The sequence below is a fragment of the Salvelinus fontinalis genome, chromosome 38 (assembly GCF_029448725.1).
Source record: "Salvelinus fontinalis isolate EN_2023a chromosome 38, ASM2944872v1, whole genome shotgun sequence".
NCBI classification, from domain to species: domain Eukaryota; kingdom Metazoa; phylum Chordata; class Actinopteri; order Salmoniformes; family Salmonidae; genus Salvelinus; species Salvelinus fontinalis.
Window position 1 is genome coordinate 7709967 of NC_074702.1, and position 13896 is coordinate 7723862.

Consider the following 13896-nt stretch of genomic DNA (forward strand, 5'->3'; position numbering starts at 1 on the left):
ATTGATATTGCAACCTCTCACTTTCGGTTATTTGAAAATGAAATCATCTCCAGAATATCACTGTTTTTAAACAAGCCATAGAACACTGGTTGCAATTTCAGTTTAATCCACCAGAAAAGAATGAAGAAATAGGCCAATTACAACAAATATTATGGATAAAGTCAAATATACTAATTGATTAAAAAAAACATTATTTTGGTATAATTATTTTTACAAATTGTATAATAATTGTTGAAGGATATCATAAATACCACTGGTGGAGTTATGACACATGTGCAACTAACAAAAAGTAAATGGGATGGTTTTCAGAGATTGGTGGGAGGGGTTGAGGGTAGCTGAAGGGTGGGACTAAAAATAAATAAAAGAATATGACTAATGTAAAATATACTGTGTCCGTAATATGTTTATAGTATGTATAAGCTAGAAGTAGAAGCCTAAGTATTGTTGTCCATTTAAGTATGGCAACTTGGTATGAACTTTGAACTCTTAATCACTAAAGAAGTGCTACCCCCTCCGCCCGCTAAACGTGGGCTAGGAGAGGATGGACAGAGTATCCATTCTACCACGCTCCAGTTCACCACTAGACAGTCTACAGAGGACCAGAGATCCATGCTGGACCACCCGGCCTCCCATCTACGAACAATCTACCGAAGCGCAGCTCAGAGTAAATATTTTTAGCATTCTCCTTTTTCAAATGGGCGGTTATTTAGAATGCATAAGATACTGTATTTACGATAGCATAGCTGCCTACGGCCCGATAGAGACACAAAACCTTTTTTGCTCCTCAGTCTTCCCGCTCTTTCACTCAAACCCAACCCCCTCTCTTTGTGTAACCAGCCGTCGTATCTGTTCCGTCCGCTAGGGACGTTTTCCTTTATGACATAATTTGTAATCAATGTATGATACATTCTGTGCATATGTAATTCTGTGGGATTATTTAGGTATTTAGTAAATAAATAATTAAACCAAATTTTGTATTGCTGATTCAACTTGTTAGCCAGGGTTCATGAAGATAATCAAGAATGTACAACTTTCAGATGAGACTGAATAAGGTGAGGATTAAATATTGACTGCTACTGATGTAAAAGATTACTAGGTCTTTAAGAGTTTATTCGGAAGATAACAGCTCTATAAACATTATTTCGTGGTGTCCCGACTTTCTAGTTAATTACATTCACCTGATTAGCTTAATCAGGTAATGATTTTATAGAATAGCATGTCATGTCACTTAATCCGGCATAGCCAAAGACACGACCGTACATTTTCATTAACTGTCATTTTCGTTAACTGTTCCTCCATCTTGTGCTAACGTCAGTTGTTTTTAAATCTTGGCTGCAATAGTTAATATTTTTTTCTAAGTGTTTGTCAGTTGGGTATGCTCTCTGCAAGGTTTTGTTACTTATCATATGAACATCGTTTTCTGACTCAAATAAAATTCCCTTAAGGTTTCAAATTTTAAATGATAGAGAATGTGTTTTGTTAAAATACTAATAACCTTGGTGAAAATGTTTCTCACCTCTCTTTGCTCTTGAGAAGAATAAAACAATATGTCAACTTATTATTATCACTGCTTCAGAGTCTCCTTGTATGTTTACCACCCAACCGTAAAATGAAGAAATGTTAGTTCAGAGGCCTGGGAGTTCGGTTTAGTCTAGTTGACAACCTTGTTAACAAAAACCCTTTAATCAAAGCAATGAGACAAAAAAAATACAGAAGGGGAAAAAAGTAACAATAGTTGTGCTCTGTACATACCTACATGTGTGTGATTGAATTACATATTAAAAAGGTTTTGAAAAGGCTTGTCAAATATAAAGTATGGAAGTGAATTCATCATCTTTACTTGACTTAAAAATAGTAAATTATAGAAGAGCTAACAAAGAATGTGTGATAAAGTAAAGATTGTCCTTGCTGAAGATATCATATAGAAGTATGATGAGATAAACTATGCAAATAGTTTACTATACATTACAGTCAATGACTCAGTTGCACTGGCTTCCATTGATGAGGAGGAATGTTCCAGTAACCACCCCCAGCAGCCCCTGAGTCAGGCCCACTCCAGAGATACAGCAGGACTAGCACCGGACCCACTCAATTTAGGTTCTGGAGGATAGGAGGACACATTTCATCCATGTTTAATTTCACATGCTCAAATACTTCAGTATATCATTAATTTATAAATTAATGGAAATCAAATCGCCTGAATACAACATCCATACATTAATAGATTAATAGAACTTGCTCCCCCGTATCTCTCACCCCAGAACCTGTTGGGAGTGTATAGTCCCACGGTCACTCCCTCAGTCACCTCCAGGTCGTTCCTGGTCCATCTGACTCTGACAGGCAGGGTTAGAAATGATTCACAAAGCAGATGAGGGATAGCTCCTTAGCTCCTTCCCAGATCCACCTCATCCTCTGGGTACAGAACAACCTCAGGGGGCAGTAAATGAGGCTGAATGAACTGTTTCGCTGACAGACAAGGCTCCGCTGATAGCAAGGTGTAGCAGTTGTAAGGTGTTGGGACTCTTCTGTTGGGAGAGCTTAATGTAGGCCCTAACAGTTTTGTGGGCACCGTTTGTCACTGTTATAGTGCAATTAATGTACTGTTTAGTGTTGTGTTGTGTAGTGGCTTTGCTGGCATGCATCCCACATTTTTGTTTTTTGTTTGCCCCACCAAGATTTACATGCTAAAATCACCACTGTGTGAAATGCAGTTCCCTATCACAACTGGCAGCACTGCCGTAGCTTGCCTAACTCATCCGACGGTGATACCTTGGTTATACAGTCTGAAACAAAGCACTGAAAAAAAATTACAATTGCCTCTCAGGACCTCTACAAGCCAGAATGTTCAATAAAATCACATTTGAACTTACTCTACTGGTTGTCTGTGTGATTGGTCCTTTTCAAATCAAATCAAATCAAAGTTTATTTGTCACATGCGCCGAATACAACAGGTGAATACAACACCTTACAGTGAAATGCTTACTTACAGGCTCTAACCAATAGTGCAAAAAAGGTATTAGGTGAACAATAGGTAGGTAAAGAAATAAAAACAACAGTAAAAAAGACAGGCTATATACAGTAGCGAGGCTATAAAAGTAGCGAGGCTACATACTGACACCGGTCAGTCAGGCTGATTGAGGTAGTATGTACATGTAGATATGGTTAAAGTGACTATGCATATATGATGAACAGAGAGTAGCAGTAGCGTCTTTTGTCTCTCTAAATTTGACAAAAATGTACAGCTAGCTAGCACTGCAGTGCATAAAATATGGTGAGTAGTTTTCTCAAAGAGAAAGACAATAGTTGATCAGTTTTGAACAAATAAAGAAGAAATAGAGAGAGGGAAAGAGATAGAAAGAGAGATTTCATAATTTTTTCCCACTTTCAGTTTCACAAACTTAGCTAGCAAATGCAGCTAGCTAGTTTAGCCTACTCAAACACCCTGCTCAAATAGAGCGATGCTATGTTAGCTAGCTGGCTATAAATATCCAACACAACACTGGAACTCTTCCAAGTCAAGGTAAGCTTTTGGTTTTACAAATGTTTTGCCACCGGGGCCTGCCGGTTTAACTGCTAAACTGCTTACTGACTATACACTGTAATGTTGCTGCATAATTGTAGCGGGATACTAATGCGTTAGTTATATTGGGCTATGTTGACTATGATGTTACTTTAGCTAATATGGTGACAACTATATAAGTTGTGTGTAGCGGTTATGATATGGTTTGGCTTGGAAAGGTTTTTTCACCTGGTCACATACAGCTGATGTGTTGTGCAAAGAAGTCCACAAATGAAGGGGAGAGTGCATAGATGCGAGAAGGAATACAACGTGGGTGCTATGAAAGTGAACTGTGTTTATGGGTGATCATGGGTGTATTCATTCCACCGATTCTGTTAAAAAAAAATCTTAAACAGAAGCAAACAGAACGAAACAGGGTGAAACATTCCTGAATTTGTCCAATAGAAACCCTTGTTTGCAACTGTTGGACTAATTATTACACCCTAGATCCGCTAGATGTAGGCAAGAGTGTGCAAGGCGGTATTGAATGTGTCACTGTCTGTCCATGTCGACCTGTGTGCACCTGCGTTGTAAACTTTCATTCATAGGCTAGGTTGAAACAACCTCATGATGGGTATAGGGAAAATTAGAGTATCATGTAGGAGTCTAAACCTATCAATGTTAGATTGAACTGGGTGAATGGAATATGAATGACAGTCATCCAATATACTATAATAGAAAAAAGGCCATGCTCATGAAGAAAAAAATTGTCCTCCCCAGTTTAAACTGCACCAACCGTGATAACATGTCCTTTATAAATAAAAACACGTTAAAAAACATAGCCTACTGTTGAGATCATGATGGAAGTGTGTGAGCTGTAGCAAGCGGTAGGCTATAACTGCTATGGTAAACGTTTAGCCTACCTATTGAACTACAGACAAGAAAATAAACTCGGAAAATAACCAGCGACTACCTACAGACAGGGGCGAAAATCTGAGATCAACCTTGGAGGGGACAATTACATTAAATTTTCTCAAGAGCAATTCCTGAGGGGGACACCAAAAGTAGTGCTGTAACACATAGCATACGTTGTTAAATGTATATTGAGGAACCATAATTCCTACAACTGGATAATTGATAGGTACAGTAGTTAACTGAAGGGTTTTCCCAACTTGTTCAAATGTTTAAATCATTATAATTCTACTACTAATAATAGTTATAGCAGTGCTCCTTACCAGTCCAGTATGTATGCAGGTATTCGTACTTACAACCAGCAATATCAAGAAAGGTCAGTAGGTGACAATGGTACTGTACACTGTATGGGTGTAGTTTTCATAAATACAATGAACATGGTGTGATCACATCTAAAAGAATCTCCATTGAGAACCATCACAAAGTTGGTCTCCGTATTGAATTGACCTTTTAATTTGACTTTTTCTGATACATTTATATAGTCATTAAATATGTCCACCTGGCCTGAGTCTACAATATCTTTGCAAGAACAAAAAGCTTAAAATAAGTACAGTTCTAAAAGCAAAATAACTACTTCAATGAAAAACTCAAATAAATCAACCAAAATATCCTTCAGTCAGTGTCTCAACTCTTCAAACAGCAGCTATGGACAAGTATGTCGCACAAAGTATGCAATTTTAAATACAATAACATGAAATAAATCATTTGTAAGTGTACTAAAAACTACTAAACAAAAGAACAACTATGAATTACACCATGGGTTCTCAAACAGGGGTCCATGGACTAATTGCAAGGGGTCCGTGAAATAAAAAAGTGTAATGAATGTAGTCAGTACCACAAGGTTTCCAGTAAGTTTACATATAATATAAAGGGGGTGGAGGTCCCTGAGGACCGCTCAAAACCTTGCCTGCCTTGCCTCAAAATATGCAGGGGTTCCAGTACCCCAAAAAGGTTGAGAACCACTGCTATACACACTACTGAACAAAAGAACCGAGCATATGTTTGCGGGTTTCCTCAACAACACATCAGTTGGCACTTTCGCATTGCCCTCGCCTGTTGTCTCCGACACCCTGTATAGCCCAATAAGCTCCTTGTGAGGGACAAGGTCATGGTCAACATAACGCAGACAGACATTCTCCTGTTCAGCACCAGAGACATCTTGAGTACCATCAACAATTAATGAAAATTGTACAATCGGAAGAGACCTAATCTCAGCTGCAATGCCTCGAATGACTATTGGCCATGATGTTCAGAATTTCATTCTGTGCTTTGGGGCCTGTGTACATTGTGGTACGCTCTGTTAACCACTTCAGTAAAATGGGATCATCCTCTTCTGCCCTAAGTTTCGAAATCTGGTATAAATTCCCACTGTCATCCGTGTGGCCTCTAAAGGCTTGTCCCTGTCTTACTACATGCCGCACCGAACTAACAATTTTCATCAAGCAATGCCTTGCGTCATCCTGCTGTTTACCCCACGCGCTGGACATAACTGGACACTGATTGGATTTAGCTGGTGTGCTGTTACAATTACAAAGTGGCGGTGGGTTTGGCAATTTTGATGTGCTGTGAATTTTTCAATGCCTTTTCTCCAGTTCCTAAATCCTGCACTAACGAAGGCAGCATCAGCTCTTTGGCCAAAAGATGGCTGGCTTGAAAACCCTTGGCTACAGTGAAAACACAACACTCCTTTTATTGATGGATTATAATGTAGCCAGGGGAAATCGCGAAACCATCTCTCTTGAAACGTCAACACTCTGTTGGCAAGAGTTTGCGGTTCTATAAATTGTGGGTGTGGCTGATATGGTTTTGTGCCATCACTGTGGTAACTGGACAATGCTGTGCCACTGTCCCCTATATTGGTGCTGCTGGCAACAAGGGTGACACTTGGTCCTGCCGTGGCTGTGACACTGTCCTCTGAAGTCTCTCTCCCTGGCTCTTTCCCTTTCACCACCCTAACTGACTCAGTCTGTCTCCTAGAAAATAAATAAGGTGTTTGCCGTACTCCTAACTACCGGTACCCAAAACTACACAATTAATCACAACAGCAATACCATTGCCGTAAACTGGTGACTAAACTAAGATTTGTTTAAGTTGAGAGTGGGGGTATCCATGGCATTTTCCAATTATGTCCCTATTTTACAAGTCAAAAAAATTGAGAACCTTTCATAATGTTGCCAAACAAAGACTCAACAAACTTACCTGAGACTCCCTGTCTGCCAATCTGTCCCTGCATATCTGTCCCCAGCTCTGCTGTCTGCGTGCCATCTGTTGCCTGCTCTGCCTAATGACATCATTGTGAAACATTTCCATTAGCATTTTACTTCTTTCTTATGAACATTTTATCAACTAGTCTTTGAGATATTAGGATACTAGAGTTCTTACTATGCGTTTTGGTGTACTGACAAATACTCTGATGTCCGTCTTCTTACTTTTTTCTGCCATTTTTCTACCTGGCTGGCTGGCTGGCCTAGCTGCACACACACACATTTACACAACACATGCTGCAACCTTTTGTAATTTAAATAGTTTGTTTCATATTGGCTGGCTTCCAACAATAGCTGAATTTGTAAAGCTAGCGAGCACCAATTCCGTTTCTGTGTGTTTGCTATAATCTTTGCTGCCTGGTTAAATAAAGGTGAAATAAAATAAAATAAAAAAAGTTAACTAGCGACAATTTATCTTTTGCAACGAGACCATTATATATTGTAGCGACCCGCACAGACAGCTGTGTGTTATGTGTTAGGCTAGTAGGTGGTTGTGTTCGCGGGGTCTGACATGTCAGTCAATCTGCTATCTGCCAATCACGGGAATGCCTGGAATGTTCTGATGCCGGGCATCCTGGTGGTTGGCGGAGTGGCGTGGAGGGGGGTTGGGCAGGGGGATGGAGCATTGGAAGTTAAGACCAGGTTTTGCCTTTGTTCTCTCTCTTACGTCTGGGCTTCACAAGAGAAGGTCATGATTGGCTTGTGGGCTATCTTTCATTTATTTGGCGTGGGCTACGGCCAAACAGTAGCCTGTGTAAAGTTGGTTTAATAAACCGTCCATTCGTAAACTCAATCCTCTGTCTGGACAGTCGTTCTTTTATGATCTAGTCAGGTCATTACATTGGTGTCAGAAGTAAAAACGTTGATAAAAGTTAGCCAGCTAGCTAGCTGACTTCTGTGGCTAGCTACCGTAGGTGAGAACGGGGGTTGAAAATGCTTCGAGGGAATCCGAAAGTGAAGGTGGAGGTAGGGGAAGATTAGGGCCAAGGAGATACGTGTGAATGGACGTCGGAGGTTCTGGCTGAGGAGATCGCCAGGGCGTCGGAGCGCAGAGGCCGCTTGAGGGAGGACGCTAGAGTGATGGCGGCTGAAGCGGGCATGAGCGCCTCGTCGACTGTGTTTCGCGCGGATTCTGGTGGGCGGGCCGAAGTGGTGACGTCGACGCGGCGGGACGAGGAATCTGGGGCTCAGGATGTAAACAAACATGGCGGCGCCCAGTTCCCGGCTGCGTCCGTATCTGTTAAGACCCCGAAGTATTCCGGTAAGGCGGATTGGGAAGCTTTTCATGCTCAGTTTGAACTGTTAGCTCATTTTAGGGGGTGGTCGGATGAAGAAAGGGCACTGCAGTTGGCTTTATGCCTCACGGATGAAGCTCTGTCCTGTTTGATATTGATTAGCCCCGAGGACAGACATGATTATGGCGCTTTAGTGGGAGCACTGAGGAGGCGCTATGGACAGTGTGTACAGCCCGGGCTACTGCGCTCCGAACTGAGTAATAGATGCAGGCAGCCAGGAGAGCCTCTACGGGTGTTAGCTAATGACATTGAGAGCCTCTCTCGGCGGGCATATGCTCACATGCCCCCCTCCGTGCAGAGCGAGCTAGCACGGGACCAGTTCATACAGGCGCTCTCTCCTACGGAGCTGCGCATACAGACCCAGCTGGCTCATCCTGAGTCATTGCAGATAGCCTTGGAGATGGCTTTGGAGAGGGAGCTGGTGTGGGCTGGGACTTCAGCTGGGGCTTTGGTGGGGTGCAGGGAGACACACCCTCTGTGCGAGCTGGGGGGCAGAGCAGCCCGGAGCCGGAAAAGCCTGCATGGGTGGCTGAAATGACAGAACTCATTCGTGCTGTGTCGCTACAGGCGGCACAAAACACACACCCTGGTCCCAGGGTCTGCTGGGGTTGTGGCCAGCCAGGCCATCTGCGCCGAAATTGCCCCATGTCCCCCAGAGCTCAGGGAAACGGCTCGGGGTCCGCATAGACCGGGTAGTGCGGACCCCTGGCTTTCTATCCCAACCACCATCATCTTCAGGAGGAGCCCACCGGCACAGACGGGGAAGCAAGGCTCCACTTCCCCCAGAAGCAGACGAGAGCAAGCGGATGGAGCCTGTTGTTGTGGTGGGCCGGACCTGTGTTGGGGACTTTTGTCATGTCCCTGTCACTGTGGAGGGTGTGCCCTGCTCCGCCCTGGTGGACACTGGGTCCACAGTAACCCTGGTGAGGCCAGATATTGTGCCAGGTTGGACTCAGTGTGAGCCTACAACTGTGCAGCTCCGCACAGTCACAGGTGAGCTGGCACCCATGAAAGGGAAGGGAATAATGACTCTGACAGTAGGGGGCAGGACTGTGCGTCATCCTGTGTGGGTGGCGGCTGTGCAGGACCCTTGTATCCTGGGGTTGGACTTTCTTAGGAGCACAGGCTGCCAGTTAGACCTAAATAGGGGCACACTGAGCTTCCAGGGAGGGCCGGAAGTCACCATGGCCCCCCCTAATGTCACATTCACTCAACCCAACAAACCCTTTACTCCAACAGTTAAAGCAGCAGAGACTCATGGCTGCCCCCCCTCCCCCACAGCTGTGTGTGACTTTTCCCCAGACCCCCTGTCACCTACTGCGGTGTGTTACATTCCCCCAGCTACCTCCATGACACAGCCCTCTGTGAGCCCAGGCCGCGCCCCCCCCAGCCCAGCTACCCCAGATGGGAGAGGAGAGGACACTGTCTGCAGTGAGGGAGATATGGGGGAGGAACTGTGTTGGTCTTGACCCCGAGCAGCAGGAACGGTTGTGGCAGTTGCTGTTTGAATTCAGAGACAGCTTTGCGCTGAGTGAGGAAGAGGTGGGTCAGACTCATCTGGTGCAGCATGAGATCGACACAGGTGATGCTCGGCCCATCAAGATGCGTCCCCGCCGTATCCCGCTGGCACGCCAGGAGGCGGCAGACAAGGCTGTGTTGGAGATGCAGCGGGCAGACTTCATTGAGCCCTCAGACAGCCCCTGGGCGGCGCCAGTCGTCATGGTTCCGAAGAAGGGGGGCAAGCTGAGGTTCTGTGCGGACTACAGGCGGCTGAATGAGGTAACCAGGAAGGACTCATACCCCATACCACGTATCGATGAGTCGCTGGACCTGGTTAGGGGGGTCCTCCTGGTTCTCCTCACTAGACCTCCGCAGTGGCTACTGGCAGGTGCCCCTCTCCCCAGAGGCCAGAGCCAAAACTGCATTCTCCACTAACAGAGGACACTGGCAGTTCAAGGTCCTGTGCTTTGGCCTGTGCAACGCTCCAGCTACTTTTGAGCGTTTGATGGACAGGGTGCTGGATGGCATCCCCAGACAGCAGTGTCTGGTATACCTCGATGACATCCTGGCCCATGGCAGCTCCTTCCAGTCAGCCCTGGGGGCGCTACGGCGTGTGCTGGAGAGGGTGGCTGCCGCAGGTCTGAAGCTCCACCCCGAGAAGTGCCACTTCATGAGGAGAGAGGTGTCCTTCTTGGGCCACCGAGTGGGGAAGGAGGGGATCAGCACCATGGAGGACAAGGTAGGGGCTGTCAGAGACTGGCCCACCCCCACCGACCAGCGTCAGCTGAAGAGCTTCCTGGGCCTGGCCTCGTACTACAGGAGGTTTGTACGGGGCTTCTCAAGCGTTGCTGCTCCACTGAACCGCCTGCTGCCGAAGGACAAAGCTTTCACTTGGACAGTGGAGTGTGAGGAGGCGTTCAACACCCTCAAACGTGCACTGATCGAGGCCCCCGTGCTCGCCCCCCCTGACCTCACCTTGCCCTTTATCCTGGACACAGACGCGAGCAATGTGGGCATGGGTGGGGTGCTGGCCCAGGTGGGGCCAGCGGGGGAGAGAGTGGTGGCGTACTTCAGCAAAACATTTGACAAACATGAGCGCCGCTACTGTGTCACCCGGCGGGAGCTCTTGGCTGTTGTGGCTTCCGTCAAACACTTCAAGTACTACCTGGGTGGTCTGCCCTTTACTGTAAGGACTGACCACTCTGCTCTCCAGTGGCTCATGTCTTTCAGAGAGCCAGAGGGCCAGGTGGCACGCTGGTTGGAGGAGCTTCAGCCGTATGACTTCACGGTGGTGCACAGGGCAGGGGCACGCCACTCCAACGCCGACGCCATGTCCCGTCGGCCCTGTACTGCAGACGGCTGCCGCCACTGTGAACGGAGAGAGGGACGGGAGAGAGAGCTGTGTGCAGAGGGGGTCTGTGCCACAGTGTGTCGGGCGAGCAGGCCTGTCTGCTGTGAGCTGCAGACTGTCGACATGGCTGAATGGCGGCAGCAGCAGGGACGGGACACAGACCTACAGCCAGTGCTACAGTGGGTAGAGGCGCAGGTGAGGCCACCATGGGAAGAGGTGACAGCGCTCTCACTCGCGACCAAAGGGTTGTGGTCAAAGTTTGAGAGACTGCGGCTGGCTGATGGCGTGCTACAGCGGGCATGGAAGGAGTCAGCTACGGGAGAGGAGAGGTGGCAGGTGGTGGTCCCAAAAGCATTGCGGGAGGCTGTGCTCCAGAGTACTCATGGCGGGGTGGGGACTGGACACTTTGGGGTCACAAAAACACTGCGCCGTCTCCGTCAGGGCTTCTACTGGGGGCAGCACAAGAGGGATGTGGAGGACTTTTGTCGCCGCTGTGACAACTGCACAGCGAGAAAGGGCCCCCCAGGCCGCTCTCATGCTCAGCTCCAACTGTTCCCAGTGGGGGCTCCCATGGAGAGGGTGGGAGTGGATGTAGTTGGGCCGTTCCCCACCACAGACAGTGGAAACCGCTGGGTGCTCACGGCCATGGACTATTTCACAAAATGGCCCGAGGCCTATGCTCTGCCTGACCAGGAGGCAGAGACCATCGTCGACGCCCTGACAGCGGGGATGTTCAGCAGGTTTGGAGCTGCAGAGTCCATCCACAGCGACCAGGGCAGAAACTTTGAGTCCCGTGTGTTCGCCACCATGTGTGAGAGGCTGGGTATGCACAAGACCCGCACTACTCCTCTCCATCCTCAAAGTGATGGCCTTGTAGAGCGCTTCAATAAAACGCTTGGACAGCAGCTGGCCATCGTCTCTTCCAAACACCAGCGTGACTGGGACAAGCACCTGCCTATGGTCCTCATGGCATGCCGCTCCGCTGTCCAAGACTCCACCTCCTGCACGCCTGCCCTCCTCATGCTGGGGAGAGAGATCCGCACCCCTGCGGAGATGGCGTTTGGTCGGCCCCTGGATAGCCCTCATGTTCCCCCGGGGCCGGAGTATGCCCGGAGACTCCAGGACCGCCTTGAGACAGCCCACACCTTCGCCAGAGAGCAGCTGGTGAATGCAGGTGTGAGGCAGAAGAGGAACTATGACGTGCACACCCGGGGAAGGCACTTTGTGGCTGGTGAGCTGGTCTGGGTCTACAGCCCGCTAAGGAAAAAAGGCAGATGCCCCAAGTTGGACAGTCACTGGGTGGGACCCTGCAGTGTCCTGGAGAGGGTAGGGGAGGTTGTTTACCGGGTGCAGCTTCCTCCCAGGGGGAGAAAGGTGGCACTGCACCGGGACAGGTTAGCCCCATACAGAGGGGCCTCTTCTCCCCAAACCCCAGGAACCCCCACAATTCCCCTCTCTGGCAATGCCATTCTCCAGGCACCCACCCCCAGGTGCCGCAGACAAGGCTCCAGACAGCCCACTCCCCCTGTCTTCCCCCCTGTGTCACCGCGTGGTTCCCCAGAGCCACGGACTGTATTACCCGTTCCCGCTTCCTTGTCCCCCATATCCCTGCCTTCATCCCCTGGTTCCCAGAGGGGCACTCTGCGACCATCACGGCCACGCAGGCAAAGGAGACCTCCGGGTCGCTTCAGAGACTTTGTTTGTTCCCTCGGGGACGAGGGACTTTGTGGTGGGGGGGCTGTGTAGCGACCCGCACAGACAGCTGTGTGTTATGTGTTAGGCTAGTAGGTGGTTGTGTTCGCGGGGTCCGACATGTCAGTCAACCTGCTATCTGCCAATCACGGGAATGCCTGGAATGTTCTGATGCCGGGCATCCTGGTGGTTGGCGGAGTGGCGTGGAGGGGGGTTGGGCAGGGGGATGGAGCATTGGAAGTTAAGACCAGGTTTTGCCTTTGTTCTCTCTCTTACGTCTGGGCTTCACAAGAGAAGGTCACGATTGGCTTGTGGGCTATCTTTCATTTATTTGGCGTGGGCTACGGCCAAACAGTAGCCTGTGTAAAGTTGGTTTAATAAACCGTCCATTCGTAAACTCAATCCTCTGTCTGGACAGTCGTTCTTTTATGATCTAGTCAGGTCATTACAATATATTTAAGACAATGGTAGAAGAGAGTGTAGTTCTGTTCTGTTCAGTTTGGACTTCAGTTTATTGCTAACCTTATCACAGGGACGTCGAAGCACTACAGCTGCATGCTGATCTTGGAATAAACTGACGATAGCAAAGATTCCATCTTTGACGACGCCACATAAATGGAATAGGTACTAGCTAGCTTGATAGTTAATGTTTGCTTTAGTTTGCGCGCTAGCTCTGCAAGTTCAACTAGTGTGTGAACCCTGCCAACATAAAAATAAATAAATAACATTGCTATGGACCTGCTATGGATTGACTGAATTAACCTCACGTCAGTTACGTACATGTCCCTTTCGGAGAGTAGATACGAACCCTTTTTTACCTTGCCAGCTAAAGAACTGGCAGTGGATCAAACCATTGTGAGGCAAAGGGCGGGGGGGGGTCGCAATCTTTTGAAATTTAAATGCGCTATTAAGTGTCTATAATCAGCACAAGTGCTTTCATTGCGTATTATTAATATTATTGAAATTACATAGTTATGTTTACAGTGATATATTGGGGGGGACAAATCATCTTTTTCCCAAGATGGGGGGGTCGTGTCCCCCCCGTCCCCCCTAGGATTTCCGCCTATGCCTACAGAGGACGCACAGAAGCTGACATTCTTTCTGCGCATGCTCTCGCTCGCTCTCTCTCTCTCTCTCTATGAGCCGATTCTGGTTCTATTTTCTTTTTCTCTTTTTCTCAATTAAAAGCCCGAGCCTCATCCTCTTCGTGTGTTTCGCGGTGTATGTGTTCATCCACTACAGGACGCGATAGAGAAAGATGCGAAGACAGGGAGGGGGCGATGGAGAAAGAGGAGAGGGGGGTGAGGGAGGGAGGGAGCCAGC